Here is a 19,061-nt window from a genome sequence, read left to right on the forward strand (position 1 = left end):
TTGGAAATCTGTATGTTTGCTGTCTACTGTTGGCTTGCAGTAGCAAAAAGAGAAGATGCTTTGAGTCTGTGCAACTGCTGATGACAGCATCCTCCAGCATATGCGAGGGTTATGGCTCTGCAGTATTTGCAGAACAGCTGCAACTCTGATTTTTCTCCGGTTTTCTGATTCTTCGTTGATATGAAAGGAGAAAACTTCATCTTCCTTCCCCCTTATTCTCTTTTCTAAGTTGAGAAACTCTGACACTGAGCAACAAAAGTATGTACATGGAGGAATGCCATGGTGGTTTCAAAAGGTGTCTTATGCTCTGGATACTATAGTTTTACACCATGGAGCATTCAAAGAGCTTGACTTTTTTCTAACAGAGTTCAACTTCACATATTTGCAAGAGTGTAGGCACTAGTCCCAAATGTTTCACTGAATCAATTTTCATTATTGCTGTTTTCATAGGAGCTGCACAGACAGGTGTGAAATGATCTCAGACTCGCTGCAGTGCAGGATGCTATTTCTGTAGCTGGTAGGACTGAACTTTCATAAGGTTTCAGCCCCATTGTGGTCTTTGAGTCCAAAATCTGGCTGTTCTTTCCATCCAAACACCTTCTCACTTTAGCTATTTTCTTACAGAGATCTTTAGAATGCTTAGTAAAGCTTTAAAACATTTGTCTCCGACTCTGAAACCTGACTGCAAGATAAGGGATAAAAGGCAATAGGCTGTAAAACAGTGGAGGAATAAACTTCTTTACTATATTTGAAAGAACTTGTTAACTTGTTTCTGTTTTAGTCTTCTGGAATATATTGTCTCCATCTAGTAGATAAGGATTGACAGTGCTGTCAAAACATAATCATAGCAGAGCTCCCTTTCCTTTTTATTTTTTTGAGGCTTAATTAAGAAAATGTAAATACAACTGATACTAGCTTGTTAATTGGCACACACTGTTTTCATTAAGGTGTGAAATGTTCTTATGGAACAAAAATATGGAATATGTAAAAGATCTGCTTGACATTCACAGACATATTCACAGCTGTGAGAAGTGCTGGAGAATTTAACTTGGACTGACTCCAAGTGTGAGACACCGGTTTCAAGAAATTTTAAGAGCTTCTAGCCCTCAGTGCCCACAAAAAATATATTTTACATCTTACAGGTAAGGATAAGTTTGAATTCCAGTACAGTAAAGTTTGAATTCCAATACAGTAATTATTTTATTATTACTGTTTTGGGGGTTTTTTCTTGTTGCTTTTGTTTGGTTGGTTGGTTTTGTTTTTTTGGTTTTTTCTGAGATAATAGCCACTAACAACCATTGGCATATTCCTGAGGAAATGTCTTTTATCCAGAATTTATCAGAGAGGAGATTATGCTATAAATTCAAACTAAAATATGCTTTATTATGTGACTTTAAGTTATGACCAAGCTGTGTGTAATTCATGTTCTAGGAATATTTTTAATGTATACTCCAGATATGATAATGGGTGAAGAAACATCTGTGAATTTGTGAATCCAAAAGAGTTGAAACATTAAGGACTAGCAACAGAACTGAACTGATTGTAGAGCAAATTTGAAGCAGGTCTTGGTTAAGTGATGACTGAACAATTTTAGTCATTTAAGTTTCAGACACAGAAACTTGTGTTCAGATCTCTTCTCCTGATGCAATGATAGCTGAAAAGTACGGAGTATCTTGGCAAGGGGTTAATCAAGGTCCTGTCTTGCTAAAGCTATTGAAGCCTGTGTTGGAGACACCACCTCTGAACTTTGTATAACAGCACAAAACTCTGACATTGAATTACCATTTTCCAGTTTTCATCTGTGGTTATATATAGGCTTGTACTGTGAAGAAGCAGACCAATAATTCACCATGGTTAGGCTTCATTTGCCTTGAGTTGTTTTGACAAGTTGAGCAGCAATCCATAACTACTGGTGTTTTTTTCAAGATCATAACTTACTCTGAAGTCACAGTTTTGTAAAGGACACAAAAGGGTCAAAATAAATCTCTAGCTACAAGGCTGTGAATGGGTAAGAGAAGATGGTGCTCAACACCCAGGCATGCTAATGTTGCAAACCACTGTTCTTCATTTGTAATGCATCAGCACTATTCAAGTTGCAGAGTACAATAATTTGATTATAATTAGCTCATTACAGCACAAGGAAAAAATATCTAAAATAACACTGCTGTTCTGTGAGAATTTTGTGTTTGTAAATATTAGGCATTCATGGACTGCTTAGAGATTTGTGGCAAACAGTGGAAATATTTGACAATTACTAATGGCATCCAATTTGTTGGGTTTTTTTTTCTTTTTCACTAATACTTTCCAAAGACAAAGAAAATCTTCATTATTTACCCTGTAAATAATTATTTTTCATTATTTACCCTGTAAAAACTCATCAACTCATCTTCCAATTTCTACTCTATTTGTTGTAGAGAAATAACTGAAATCAGGCAAGCCTAGCAAGGTCAGAAAAGCAGTCCTACCAAGGCCAGCCAGAGTTAGTTCAGCAGAGTATATTTCAGAAATAGATGAGTGACTTAAAAATTAAAATAAATGCAGAAATATAAGTGTACATTCAGATGAAAAGAGAGGAGGAGGTTGCAGTAGCATTACTAGTTAGCACATAGCTAACAGACTTTTTTTAGAACAAAGAAGAAAGAAAGATGACAATAATTTGAAGCTGTGTGTAGAAAGAAAATGTGGCTCCATGTAAGAAAGCAAATAAATCTCAAAGATTGTATTAGAAAGAAGAGTTCAAAAAGTCACATTTTATGATTTAAGAGACTAATTTAAGGAACATAACAATTATTGCAATGGAAAAGAAACCAAACCAACCAAACAAAAAACACAATGGAATGCATTTGGAAAGAAAATGGAATCCCTGGAACAGAAAATGCAGAATATGAACAATAAAAAATGTAGGAGCATAGCAATGCAATACAAAAAAAAAGTCAATGACATTTCAGCATTATTATTTCAAAACAAGTAGTCAGTTCAAGGCCTTTTTCAAAATCCCTAGTCTTGCAAGGTGCATTTAAGCTTCCTGTCAGCATGGAGGTAGAACACCTTTCATTCAGTTTTAATGAAATCAAACTTGGACATCTTTCTTCAATTTAAACTGAACTTCTTTATATAATAACTATATATATATGTGTGTATGCATGTATATGTATATATATATATGTGTATGTATATGTGTATGTATATGTATATGTATATGTATATGTATATGTATATGTATATGTATATGTATATGTATATATACTTGCTATAATTTGAGAGACCTTTGGAGAAAAGTAATAAGAAAGGTCAGAGAATATATTAAATCAAAACATTTATCAGTTCTTACCTAACAGCAATTCTTTAGCTTTATAAAAATTACCAAATTTTTAATTTAATGAATACTTCAGTATACACTTGCTTTTAAACCATGTATGTATAGCAACTGCTCATGTCCCAAAACACAGAAATTGAACCCACATGCAAGGCAAACTAGGTTAGGGAACAAAAGTCCATGTATTTAAACATATAATATTTGGCTGAAGGTGATGAAAGGATGTACAATGGGGCCAACGCTATTTCAGTGGTATCAATAGATACAGAAAAAATAACACGATTGTGTAAAAAACTGCATAGTAAAATTGTAAAAGGAACTTCAAAAAAATGTATGTTGGGTCTTCTCTTGCATTACCAGCTGTGCACATTTCCCAAAGAAAACATAGAAACCAAATAATTTAGGAAAGAAGTTTAGAACTCATAGGTGCCCGTACTGGGGGGAATAACACTGCCCTGCTGTGGAAATCACCATGTTGGCTCTGCAGTACTCACAGTTTCTCTGAGTCACTAAAGAGGTACCTTAGTATTGGGAGTTTTGCCAACACCTTTTGGTCTTAAAATAAAAAATCTGCTATTTATTGCTTTTATTAATATTCTTGTTTAATTATTTATATACAAATTAGATCCATATGTAAATATAGAACTGTATATTATTAAATACTCCACTTTTTTTTACAGTAGTAATTTAGTTTTCTATTCCATAAATGGAAATTATGAAGTAGTACATAAGAGTGCATTTCAGATAATTAATTAAATTTTAATAAATTGCCTAAATGCAGATTCATCTCCATGTTAAGTATTGAGATACTTTTTTGTAGTGAATTATTTTATCTGGTTGATGACATGTAGGGATTTATTCAACCTTTCAGGGCATGTTGCATATTTCTTCTTTTCTTTTCTGTTTTCATCATCAGCATTCTGCAATATTTAGAAATTTCTTGAAATTAGGTTAAAAGTATATCAACTCAAAAAGATTAGACTGTTTTCATTGATCTCTCCTGCTAGACAGGATTGTGTAGGGCTGCTGAGAAGGATCTTAGATTTCCTTAGCAAATATCTCTGGTTCATTGCACTAAATGAAAGGTGAAAACATAAGAAAATTTAAGGTGGGCTTAGTAGTCAAGCTACAAAAAAGAATTTAGGTTATGGCTCATGGTGGAATGACTGAGTCTCTCACAGATACAAAGGCTGGAACATGGATCTTGGGCACAGACACAGACACCACTGGGAATACTATTTTTGAGGCACATTCACACAACCTAACTTGCCAACTGTAAGCCCCAATGCATATGCTGCTTCTTATAAACAAAATACCACTGAACAGTGTCTCCAGAAGAGAGAATTGTTACTGATTTAGAGGCTGGGCTTCAACTAAACATAACCTTAATTTGCCAGCCTTGCCAGCTAAATACAGAGAGGAAAAATGTTTTAAATCCTTCTTTTTCATTTTCTAGGTTTTCAGAGATTTATAAAATGCTTTGAGCAGGTAATTTTCTCCACTCAGGATTTAAAGGTCTTAATCCTCTTCAAGGCATTTATTTCAAAATGTGTGGGGGACTGGTAGGCTAAAATAGTGACTGTGTGACTTTTACTAGTTTTATATTTTTGCAATTTGCACAAGTGTAGGATACAGAGTGCATGGTACTGGAATAGACCAAGCACTAAATCTTGTGATCTAGAGCTAAAACATGTGATTTTCTCTGAAGCCAGGGAAAAGTCTCAACCTGCAAGACATAATTTTTTTCTTTTTGATCTCTCATTCAACCTGTATATAGAAGTGATAGGAACCCAACAAAAATCTTGTAATTGTAGGACTGTCTGGGAAGTCTGCTGTACAGTTCACACCCCTTGATCACATGAAGTCCCCACAACAGGGACTCCTGTTCCAGGTCCTTTCTCACCACACAACCAAATAACAGAGGTGCAGATCAGCACTGTGGCATTGTTCACAGGGGTCCCAGGATGAGGGAAGAGACAAGAAAGTTGACTCCATGTATCAGAAGGCTTGATTTATTATTTTATTATATATAATATATTAAAACTATACTAAAAAAAGAAGAAAGGATTTCATCAGAAGGCTGAGCTAAGAATAGAAAAGGAATGAATAACAAAGGCTTGTCTCTGACCGAGACCGTCTGGACAGCTGGACTGTGATTGGCCATTAATTGGAAACAGCCAGATGAGACCAGTCACAGATTGCCCCTGTTGCATTCCACAGCAGCAGATAAGAATTGTTTACAATTTGTTCCTGAGGCCTCTCAGCTTCTCAGGAGGGAATAATCCTAAGGAAAGGATTTTTCATAGAACATGTCAGTGACACAGCACCCTCTCATTCTCCAAGTATTTTAAAGTGAAGCAGCAGTCAAGGTTTGATGACTCTAAAGCTGCATTGTTAAGTCCCTCATTCAGTGTGCAGTGAGGAGCTCAGGTTTCCTGGTCCTGCTGGAGCTTGGGCTTGAGACAGACCCTGAGACACCCAGTCTAGTCAGGCTGGCCCACCCACTCCCCTCCAGCATGCCACAAACAGGCAGCTCTGGGTGGCTGGGAAACACAGCTGTCTTGATGGCAGATTTATGGCAACATGATCCCTAGCAGACAATTGCTAAGGCAATAATTTCTGACTGCTTTCTGTCCCTTTGAGGCTGCAAGATAGTCCTGACTTTGTGACAGTGTGCAGCTGGTAACAGCTGCTTCTGCTCACCCAGTGGCCTTGAAAGATCTTGCTGCTGCTTGTTATGTAAAGGTTCTATGCAACACCAACACACCAACAGTCTCTACTTTGGCAAATATCTATGTTTGCAACACAAAACTAGCAGTTGTCAATAGATGGAATTGAGAGCCAGCCAAGAGCTTTCAAAAGGCTTTTTCCTGGATTAAACCCTTGGCCTTGTTTCCACCAGCCTGTGGGAGCAGTTCATGCAGATGATGTTCTGAGCCCAGTTCAGCATTGGCTGATATTCATTCACCCACTGTCAGTGCTGAATGACAGAAGGGATTGAATTTTTTGAGTCAGAAAGTTTTCTGACCCACATCCTACAAATTATTTTGCATCATTGAGCAAAAATTCACAGAAAGGCACATTAATTTCAATAGTAAGATACATTTCCCTAAATTAAATTTCTGCTTAAGTTTTTTTTTTCCTCAAATGCTCCTTCTCCTTCATGATCAAGTTAAAAATCCAAGATGTAGAAGGCATGTAGAAGGCAAGCCTCTTACCATAAATATGCAAACTGACTTGTTTAGACAATAAAAAATAAAACACACAGCCCAAAGGTCATGCCCTTCAGTGTTGCATTGTAATTTTGTGTGATGTCCCATAAAGAGCTTCTTCCGTGCAATAGCCTGTTATATCCAAAGATCCCAAAGTGATGGAGAAATATATTATCCCTCACAAGACTTCACTAGACTTACCTCAAAGGTGGGGAAATTAAAACACAGTTAAATAACCTGCCTAGCATTATATAGTAAATTAAATGCAAGGACAGAAATCTTTGCATTTAGTCCTACAGTTAATGCAAAGAGGGCCTCTTCTTTTGTTGCAATGACCCTGTGTATTTCAATTTTCTTTTTTTTCCCCTTCCCCTTTTTAGTTGCATTTGGGGTTTTTTTAGGATTCTGTTTAGACTTGGCGCCTGAAAATTAATGGAAGACAAGCAAATTTCAACCAGAAAAAAATATAAAATTATCATTATTAGTAGTAATAGTATTAATATTAGTATTAGTATTTCTTTTCCTTCAGGCCCCTTCCAAACAGGGCCATTTTAAGAATGATCTCCAATTCTTAGCCAAAAGAGTGGAAAGAGTGGGTGGAAAGAGTTTCTCCAGTACAGAGTAATATCTTTTTTTTTGTTTCTATCTCAAGATTATGGAAGTGTGATTTCAATTTTCCATTTAAAAACCAGACCAAGAAGTTTTGCCACATCTATTCCTCTCCATCAAACATTTCACTTGGCTTTGTGGGCAGGTTGTGAGCTGTGTCTACTGCCAGTGCCTGCAGTGCCTTTGATCACCACAGTGAGCTTGGCATTGCTCCAGGGCAACACTTCACCTTCTCTGTCTCAGTGTCCACAGCCAAGACCCATCCCATGGGGCACATGGACAAAAACAGCTGTCCAGTGAGGACAGAAGGAATCTGACATTTTCATTAACATCCTTCTCATCTTCTCTTTATAATAGCATCTGCCTTGTACCAAGAGTGCAGCTAGGCTTAAAAATACACAAAATTGAGTAAAAACAATTAAATGGAACAAAAGTGTAACCAGAGTTGCAAGGAGAAAAAAGTACAAAGAGAGAACAAAATGTTTTCTGGAATCTTTTTTTAAAATTAATGCTGCCAGCAGTGGAAATGGCAAGCCTTCCTTTCCTGTAATAGGTAAGAATTGCTGAACATGCTAGGAAAATGAAAAGAGAGCTCAGAGGCTGTTGCATTACTGACAATGTTTGCCATACTACTTTGGTAAGAGAAAAGGATTTCAAAGACCTTGAGGACTGGCATGAAGGGGAGAAAGAAAGAAAGGAAAAAAGGCAGGGCAATTTGTCCCATTGACAAGACACTGTGAAATGGCACAAGCAGAATCAAAAGAGGGATTTTCTTTCCCTGTGACAGGACAGAAGAAAAGTAATTTGTTCCTGGAGAGTGGAGAGTTGTAAAGGGGGTATACGGGTATACAAAAGAATACCTGCTCTTAGAAAGCACTTGACAAACTAACCCTGCACTTGTGTGAAGGAATAAAACCTCTGTAGCCAACAGGCTGCACACATCTCAGCATGGAAAGACACTGGACTTGCACAGAATGCCTGAGGTTGGAAAGTGCTTCTGGAGGTCAGCCTGTCCAACTCCTTTGTTCAAGAAGTGCTGCCCAGTGCCCGCTGCCCAGTACAATTTGTGGATATTCAATTAACAAAAATAAGAATACATGGGATCCCATGGCAAGGTCTCGTGTTCTAATAACAGCAGTTTAGTGACAGGTAGAAAAAATTCCTGGAGAAGAATTATCCTATGAACCTGCATGAAACCAGTCACTCAATAAGAATTACAACAAACATTTATCCTGTGTGTTTTAATAATCTGTATTCTGAAATTTTGTGGTTTAATTTATTTATCCATTTACAGCAGAGGACCTATCCAACTGAAGGAAATGCAGCTTTCATACCTGTGGCTACAGGTGATGAGAAGTGAGTTTAGAGATGTATCTGGTGATAATATTTGGGCTGATGTATGTGTGTGCTGCAGGGTGATGCATCTCATCTCAATTATTACATGTTCCATGGCTATTGACCATGATTTTTTGGGATTTGAGAGGTAAGCTTTACTCCCAGCAGGACAATGCCAACAAAAAGTGAACAAGAAATACAACACTGAAAACCCTCTTAATGGTCATGCATAATGTATTCTGTAGTGATCCCATGGGTTTGCTACTAAATGGCTGTGCCTTTGTCAAGATTCTGATCTTTTGGAGACTGAAGATGGTGAGAAAGAGAATGCAAAGGAAGAAAGGATCATGGCACTTGTCTCCACCTTTGTTCTCTGAGGAATAACCAGATTTAAACTAACCTAGCTGCTGGCTTTTTTGGACTTCACAATGAGCTCTGCTCACAGGACAGACATATGCTTGGCCACTTGGCTGGCTCACATCACAAGCCCACTGATATGGTTGCTTATATGGAGCAGTCACACGTGAACAAAACCACAAGCCCATGACTTGAATTTCCCTTAAGAGACTCACAACAGGCAACATCTTCAACAAGTTTGTGGATGTACTCACAAATGCCATATAAAAGTAATGGCTTGGTGCAGGGAATGTCACTTCTGGTGCACCCACCTAGAGACAACTCTTAAAAGGACCCTATTCAATTGACTTCAAGGGCAGTGCCCCCTGTCCTGGGATGTCATTCAGTACATTGGGCTTTCTCCAATATCCAAATCTAAGTTTTCTCATGGCCCATTGGTCCCAGCTGAACCACCTACCAGTAACTGAATTTATGAGAAAATTGTGAGGCTTATCTGTACACTGAAGGAAGTTAAAGCATCTTGTTTCTGATGCCAAAACAAGATATGATTAGACTATTTGTTTTACTTAACTGCTTAATTTTTAACTCTTCTTTTGAGGGAAATCACACAAGTTAAAACATTAAAATTTAAATTTAATGAGCCCATGATCTAAGGTGTAGTATAAATTATTTATTAGGTTAAAATATTGCAATTATTATATATTTCTTCTTATTTCAGTTTTTGCTGAACATTGAAAAACAGTTTCTTTCAATATAGACAATGGAAACAAATAATGTAAACAATGTGCACAATGTAAACATACAAAAAAGGACTGTATAGTATTTTTTTTTTACTATCTATTTGTCATGATTTAAGCCCAGCCAGCAACTCAGCACCACACAACCTCACTCTCTCTACATTAGGATGTGGGACAGAATCAGAAGGATGAAAGTGGGAAAACTCATGGCTGAAGGTAAAGTTAAACAGTTTGACTGGTAAAGCAAAAGCCATGAATTAAAGAATTCATTCACCACTTCCCATGGGCAGGCAGGTACTCAGCCATTCCCAGGAGAGCAGGGCCCCATCACACACAGTGGTGATTTGGGAAGCCAAACATCATGACCCCAAACATCCCCTTCTTGCTCCTTGCTGCCCCCCCTCTATATACTGAGTATGATGCCATATGGCCTGGGATATCTCTTTATTATTTGGGGTCAGCTGTCCCAGCTGTGTCCCCTCCCAGCTCCTTGTCCCCTTCCCAGCCTGAATTAGCAACCATGTTTCTAGCACAGATCCAAAATACAACCTCATACAAGAGGTTGTGAAGAAAATTGACCCTATTCTAGTGAAAACCATCACTACTTCAACCCAGTGGGCCTTGAGTTTTCTGGATCTCAACCAAGACAACTTGTGGAATTTACAACTTACAAAATTCTGCCAGTTTTCTGCCTAATAAAAATATTTTCTTCAATAAAACCATTTTCTTCTGCGATAAAACAGCAAAACAGCTGTTGAGACATGGTCTAAACTTTGAGCAAATAAGTCTTACTAGCAAGAAAACTTTACTAGTTTTTAAAGGTGATTTTCTGAAGAAAATAAAGAGTTAGGAAGTAGGATTGATTAAAAAAAAAAAAAAAAAGGAGAAAAGGAGTAATTCACATGGCTAGTAGCATATTATGAAAACAAACTTCCCCTATCCTGATATTGTATTGTTCCATGGCCTGAGTGAAGCTGAGTGAAGCTGCAGAATAGTGGCTGCTTGTAGCTCATTGAAGCAGTACTCCTCCTCAAGAAACCACAAACAGAGTATTTAATTTTTGATTTTTGTTTCTGTTGCTTCTTTCATCTGTTTATTGTTCCGTTGTCCTGTGTCCAAGACATATTCATGTGAGTTTTATGAGACCTTTTGAACAGTGTGGGGAACGTGAGAACACTGACCTTGGCTCATGAGTGTCATGTTCTGTCTTTGTCAAAAGGTCGCTCCAGTAACTCAGGTAACTTCTCAGAACTAGGTCATCACAGGGACTTGACAGATCTTTAATAAAAAACATTTCCTGAGCTGTACTATGAAGTGAGATATTCTGCTAGAGGGAAAAAGAGAGTGCTTGAAATAGCACTCTGATGTGACTTATGATGATATTGAAGTGCACTTAGCTGTTGAATGTGCTATGTGTAAGTCAGTATCCATATGGACTACTCATCTTTTGCAGTACTTTAAGATGTAGTAATTTTATATCCAATGTGTCCTTTTGAAAATACATATGGTACAATTTATGTTTTCACAAAAAGGATTTAAGGTTTTTATTTGATTCCAAGGTTGCATGGATTTTAAATCATAGGCTGGCTTTTTTAATTACGCAGATGTATGAGAAAATAACATGACAGACATTTGTAGAGAATCATAGCCATCACTTATCTGTGTTTTCAAATTCTAGATTCAAAGACAGTGAAGCCTGTGTTTAGACTGTAGTCTAATCCTCTCAAAAATTTTGACACTGGAGATTGTTTGCAAGATGGATCAAGACACTTCATCTACCAACAGTTGTTACTGTTATTTATAGTTTCCACAGTCTTGTTCACATTCTCATAAACAAGGAAAATGAAGTAGGTCTATTTTGGGGCAAAGATCTGTAAAAGACTGAAATGCAGAAAGATTTAAAAATAATGTGCTCTGCAGTTTATATTAGACTGTATTTATCATTCAATTTGATTTGAGTAGTTAATCCACTGAAATGATAAGTCAGAGAAATTGTGAGTTAGTGAGGAAACCCAGATCCATTTCCTTATAATAATGACTCTCCTAAAATCCTTTTACCATTTTTCTCTTCCCTGCCCTCTTCTATGATGAAAGATACAAATAAAAGTATAATATATGGAAAATTATAAAGCACAGCTCTAGATTTTATCCTAAACATTCTCCAGCCATCTTAAATTTAACAGGAAAAGGAAGAAATGCAGGAGATGTAAATTAACTGATCCCATGCAGAGAGTACAGGATGTGTCTGTCATTGTTTCCATTTGTGAATTGGGACTTAATGGCCAGATTTTGGCATTGGGGATGGGGGCTACAGGAGTGCCTTCTGTGAGAAGCTGCCAGAAGCTTTCCCAATGTGTGACAGAGTAAATGTCAGATGGCTCCAAGAGACCCTCTGCTGGCCAAGGCTGAGCCCACCAGTGATAGTGGCAGCATCTCTGGGAAAGCATAGTTAAGAAGGGGAAAGAATTCACAGCACAGGAACAAATTGCAGTCAAAGATGAGATGAGTGAGAATATGTGAGAGCAACAACTCTGCAGATCAGGGAAGGAGCGGAAGGGTGTTCTCTGGGATCTGGGGCAGAGATTCCCCTGCAGCCCTTGTTGTAGACCATGGTGAGGCTGCTGTGCTCCTGCAGCCTGTGGAGGTCCATGGGGGACCAGAGATCCACCTGCTGCCTGTGGAGGGCCCCATGCCAGAGGAAGGATGCCCAAAGGGTCTGTGATGCCCTGCTAAGCCCATGCCAAACCAGGCTCTTGTCAGGACCTGTGGCCTGATGGAGTGGAGTGTCCACACTGTCAAGACTTGTGGTCCTGTGGCAGACCCACCCTGGAGCAGGCTGTCCCTGAAGGACTGCACCCTGTGGAAGGGACCTACACTGGAGCAACTCATGAGGAACCACAGCCTATGGGAAGGGCTAACAAAGGAGGAAGGGCTAGCAGAGGAGAAGTTCATGGAGGACTGTCTCCCGTAGGAGGGACCCACAGTGGAACAGGGGAAGTGTGAGGGGTTGTCCCCCTGAGAAAGCAGGAGCAGCAGAGACAACATGTGGTGAACTGACCCCAGCCCCCATTCCCCATCCTCCTGTGCAGCTTGGGAGGAGGAGGCAGAGAATTTTGGAGTGAATTTGAGGCCACGTCACAATCCAGCACAGGGTGATTTATTTATCTAATAATTTAGTAATTATTATTAGTATTATAATTTATCTAATTAATTTACTAACACACCATGGAAGCAGCATAGCCCATAAACAACAAACTATTGGCTTTAGAATATGGTTCATTCGACCACTACCAATGAGGGCTCTTGTCATAAAATTTTGTAGTCTGTGCTCATCTGCTTTTAAGGCTAAACTTTGACAATAATCTTGGGATCATTGTGTAATTTGGGAATAATGGAACATGAGTTACAATAACTCAGCAAAATATGTGCCAGTGGGATTCTAAGCTAGGCCAGTGGAAGTATTTATTTGTGTGAAACAGAATAAAAGAGGTTTATATAGTCCCACAGTAAACATCTAAAATGGAATATAGGAAAAAAAGAAACCCTGAGTTACTTGTCAGCTCTGACAATGTGTGGTTCAGCAAATGTATTTCTAAGGCTGTAAATCTCCTTGCCTAGTATTTGACAGGTTTGTGAAGGGTAGTTAAGGACTAAATCCATCTGAAATCAAGGAATTAAGTCAAAAGCATCGGATTTTTTGTACTCTAGCTTCTTTCAGCTTATGCAGCTCAAACAACTGATTCAGGAAACAAAGAGAAATTCTTTGACACGCAGTCACTGGTGTAATCATAATCCAGCAGAAATAAAAAATCAATCATAAATAGTACCTGCAATTATTTAGAACATCTAGCAAATGTATCATTAAGTGTATATTTATGTAACCAATTTTAACCATACCCTTGACATCAAAAATTGTTTCTGTTTCAGGTATTCCAAGGTGCAGTTTTATGAAACATGGAGCTAGAAAAGCTGTTACCTTACCTGTAGATGATTGTATGGGAACCAGCGTGTTACTAGAGACAGGAAGAAATATGCAGACCTTGCAAAATTCTTTTCTTTTACATATCAAAATATCAACCTGCTGCTCTCTAAGGGCAGTGATGCTCAAGTTTAAGATCAGCTGCTTTTTCATGCTTTGTATCACCTAAGTGAAGCTTGCAAACATGGTCTCTGACTTGTATTGAAATGACCTCAAGAGAACAACAAAAGCAGCACGCTTGCAATTGATTAAATGTGAAATACCAATTTCTGCTGCTGCGTCTTTCTTTGAAGGACAGTAGTTGTCCCTCATCAATCTTTCATTAAAATCATAATCCTTTATTATAAGGGTAAGACCCTTTAATTTGGATGAAGAACAATGGCTTTTGACAAAATAAGTTTTCGTACCTGGTTAAACAGAATGCACAAAGTCATACACTTAGTAACTCCTCGACTCAAGCATTGTGTATCTTTTAATGTTATTAATATCAATGTTGGTTTTATTTTAAGCATCAGAGAAAATCAACAGCTCAGTGAAATTTAAAAATTTTTACTAGGTCCATGGTGGCACAGAAAAAAGTCTGATTAGCTCTCACCATGATAAAACTAATTCAGACTCTGCAGTTTCATCTGACTACTGGTGCTAACTATGTATAAAAACAAAATCTACTTTATTGCATAAAACCAGTATTTCAAGTCTATCTTGCACACTTTATATAACTTTTTAATTTTGATGCATGCATGTGAACTTTGCCATCTGATCTGAAATCAGTACCAGTGAACGATTCATCAAAACTCTGGCAAATATTGCAAGCCTCTTCTCCTGAACAACTGCAGGATGGAAGGATAATACAGGGCACAGATGTTCTGAATACTTCTGGTTTCTGCGGATCTTTTTTTCTATGATTTTTTTCTGGTCTTTCTGTTGTCATTATGTGAAGTCTTTGTTTTCCCCTGCAGCCAGAATGAGTGTCTGACTCTGCAACCTGCCTGGAGGTTTGTGGCCTCATGTTCCTCTCTCTTCCCACTTACCTGGCACAGCAAGTTTCTTGCTTCTTTGATTAAGGGATGAACAATTTATTCTCTGTGCATACATCTCATACTGCACTTTTCTTTCTTAGTCATCTTCCATGGACCCCTAAGAGACAGCCTAAGAAACTTCAATCACACATTGAATAAACAGAGTACTAGATGCTCTTTGGCAAAAAATCCAAAAAAAAAAACCAAAATAAAACCACCCCAAAAAATAGGAAAAAAAAAGATAATTACAGCGTTTCAGTTTGCTTTCCTTCTGCTTGATGTGGAATTAACATGAGTTACAAGCTTCCTACTATTATTATTTATTTATTCAGGCAACTCCTGCACACTCAAAAGAAAATACAGGAAAGCCAAACAGCCCTAGATCTTGGTATACTATCCATTTATTGCTAAGGGAAATAAATCACATTTTTAAATTTCACCAGAAGGAAAAATTTGCAACAAATCTGACCTATGGTATGGCTGTGTAATATTTTGGATTTGGTTTTCAAATTTTGAAGTGCATATTTAATAAATATAATTCATGTTGCTGCATTTTCCAGCTAGAATTGAATTGGTATGTATGAAATAATTACATTTCTGGTCACAATGGATATTGTGCATGTCTCCTAAGATTTTTAAAAATAAACCCTTCAATTAAAATTGTCAGATTTCAAAAATAAATTTTTAAATGTATGCCTTGTTTAAAAGGCATGGGTTCCTATCCAGCCATCATTTAGATATGGAACTGAGCACAGAATTTGCACAATGTTCTTGCATTAAAAACAGAAATGTAGAGTATTGGAAGCATCCAAATATTTTTCATAGATGAAAACTCCCTTTTGCAAGTAAGGAAAAGAAGGTTAAATGAACCTTCCAAATATTTTATAATTTTTGCTATCCATATAAATTTGATCAAGCATTGCTCCTTTTCAGGCAAGAAATAACAGGAATTTTTACCATACTTCACACTAAATTGATACTGAGATTTCAAATATATTTGGGTAGTTTCCATTAGTTCTGTTGTCACTAAGGGATTGAAAAGTAAGACACATACTTCCTTTGAGACACTGTGTTATATTTAAACAGCTCTGTTAACTGAGAGATGTGAAAGTCACAGCTATCTCTGACAAGATATTACATTTTGGAGCTCTGGTCTCATTGAGATGGTTATTCTGAAAAATATTATGAGTATTTAACAGCAATAATGAATGCAGCACATGCTCCACCTTTTTCTATGCCTGACTATCCTCATTAAATAATAGGATAATTACTTTCCACTTAAATAGCTAAGTGAAAAACTACTTTTTAAAATTACACAGAAACACTGAATCCATGATACTGTCCTGTCAAGGAACTAGAAGCAAGCAATAAGACTGATTTATACTGATTTTTTTTTTCTTTCACAGATATTACATTGGAAGGCAAAACTTATTTGTAAAACATCACTCGTGTATTAACTATGAGACTCTGACCATGACAAATGATGCACTACATAAAACACCTACACTGAGTGTGAGTGTTCCTAGCACTTTAAACACCAATTTTTCAATTTTTAAGTGTTAGGTTTCTAGCAAAGTGCAGGAAAATCGTGTTGCTTTGACAAGACAAGTCCCTTACACCATCACTGGGTTCATTGTTTCAGCAGAAGTTTTGCAGCACTTGTGCCAAATCTGAAACATAATGCTTAAATTCCTATTAAGTGTCACACCACCGAAATAAACAACAAAATAAAAACAATGAGAAGCTCAGCCAAGCTGATGCAAAATTTAAACCCTTCCAATCAAAGCTGTATGATTGCACACCTATGTGAACTGGTGCATTTCCTAAGATATGGCAGAACAAATAGTGAACATGCAAAATTTTACAAAGTAGCATGGCACAATGCAAATGCCTCAAAGAATTAAAAGCAATATCTGCTTTGCTGTGATCTCCTATGGATATGGCACTTTTTAGCAGATGATGCTACATGAATATATTTAGCATTGCTCTTTGTTCCTGCATTAATATTTCCACTACAGTACTTTGTCCCCTAATAACAGGAAAATTTTGCACATGTACAACAATGAATGAAAAAATTGAATATATTATTTGACTGTTGTAATGGTAGGAATATACATTAATTGGACAAGGTTGTGGTGTAACCAAGAATCCAGAGGTGGCTGGTACAAGAGGGCCATACCTGCAATACTAAGTTAAAGTGTATTTGCAGTACATCACTCAAAATATCCACAAGAATAACCATGGGCATTAGAGTCATTGCTTCCCTGCAAACATATTAGGACACAATTTCTGAGTTCTTGGGAATCACATATACCTATAGCTACACTGGAAGCTGTATTCTAAAAGCACGTAAAGGCAGAGTATTCTTCTGCTAGGATGTTAAATCAATAAAACCATTCACTTTTTTCTACAGGTGGTCTAAACTTGCAAAAAAGCGATGTACACAGTCTTCTGAAACTTTTTCTTGTCTTGTACCATTCCCTAAGCAAATTAGTCAAAATTAAATAGTTTGACATTTGTTAAGGATTTCTTATACAATATTTATTTTAAAATGTTTACAAAAATTATAGATTCAAATATTTTGGAGGGATCAGTATTCTTCTTGCAGAATTGTCATGTTAATGGCATCTTGTAATTAATTATCTGAAATTATCTTGCAAGAATTGATTGAAATTCAGGAAAGTAAATTCAGGATAGCACTTCTAAAGAGAAATAGTTAATTATGCACATTGATGATGGGTCCCAACAGGTTCTTAAGTATTTCATGCTGCAAAGGGAGCAATCCTCATTGCATTTATATATAACCCACAATATGTGTGAAACAGACTCATTGTGCTGTTGATAAAGCCTTAGCTATATTGCAAATTAACATATATATAAAAGTATCAGGGAACTTGAGATTGCTTTGACTGCATTATTCAGAAGTCTGACAAATTTAAAACAATTCTAAACACTTTACTAAACTAATATTTCATTAAGAATACTAACCGTTTATTTTATTCATTAAATTATTAGTAGTAATATTAATTCATATTAACAGTTCATTCTTTTATGATATAGCTGCTCTTCTCTACCCATATAAAACTGTTGATCCTTAACACCTATATCACATGTGAGCTGCAAGTGTACAGCACCAGGGTGCTGCTGCTGCACATTTAGCAGAGATAGGCCCTGGATCTGGGGGGTTCTTGATCTCCAGGCTTATTTGCAGAGTCTGCTCCTTTTATTTTTACTAGTTGTTTTGCAAAATTCACCACTTGGGTCACTGCATAAACATTTCCCAATGCCTGCTGTGTGAAGTGCACAGATCTCTGTTTGTTGGGTTAGTGGTCAAATTGCCCACACTCTTCAGTAAAAGGGCCATACTTTGTGTTTAGGTATGTCAGCACAATGTCACAAAATATTTACATTATTTTAGTACATGTAGATTTCAATTCAAGACAAGCTAATATTATTGCATTCTAATTAATATTTGGTTTTTTTGTAATTTACATCACAAGCCTTTTCTTTGCTCAGCCAGAAATATCTGTCTGGTTTGGGGCATGAAATTTAAAAAGACACATGGATATATCTAAAAAATCCAGAAAAGAACAGTGAAAATTATTAGAGATTTAGGAAACTTGGTATATGAAAAAACTTGGGCAAAACTGAGATTTTTCATACTATGATTTTATCTTTTTACCTTCATAGAGACTCTCTGAGTGTTATTCAGCATGCACAGAGCACTTGCTAAGCCTGGCCCCACCACGATGCCATAGGTGCTGCTGCAGAAAGGACCCTGTACAGCAGGGTCCTTTATAGCAGACATAAAGTTTATAGGCCAAAGTCTATTTGTCACACAAACCCACAGATGTGTCTGTGACAGCTGAGCCAGAGGATGAAATTGTGAAAGTTAGGAGAATGTAAAAATATCCTGAAATCCCAGCTGCAGTGAGATTTCCCTTGTTGTTCGACTGACATCACTATAACCATGTGCTTGAACTCTCCTTTCTGTGATGAAATTGAAGTAGACATTGAAAAATAGGAGTTAAAAATTTATCATCTGTGAAAAAAATAATTTTCAGTACACAAGTTACAGAACTCTTGTGCACTCTCAAGAGTGTAGCTCTCAGTGTGAATATTACTGACTGTTCTCCTGATTGGAGGGGTGGCAATGTGTCGAGAATCTCAGCAGAATGAAGGCCACCCAGGAGATACTAACAAGGCCTTTGTAAGCTTATGGCTATTTATTTCATGTTTTCTCATGCATAAAAAAGCAAGTATTCTCAATTTGTTAATATTGTTTTAAATAAATAACTTGCTGTGTTCTTGCATGGTAAAATCCTGCAGTCATAAGCCTCTGCTGTGTTCTGTGCATCACCCATGCACACATCACCTGGTGTGATGGGTTTTTGCTTAAAAAAACAAGCTAAATAAGCATTAGAATTTGGAATTTTTTTCTACCAATTATAAGGATATGTCTGGGTTGAAGAACCTTCATCACTGGGGTGTATGACC

The sequence above is a fragment of the Serinus canaria genome, chromosome 3 (assembly GCF_022539315.1).
Source record: "Serinus canaria isolate serCan28SL12 chromosome 3, serCan2020, whole genome shotgun sequence".
Taxonomy (NCBI): domain Eukaryota; kingdom Metazoa; phylum Chordata; class Aves; order Passeriformes; family Fringillidae; genus Serinus; species Serinus canaria.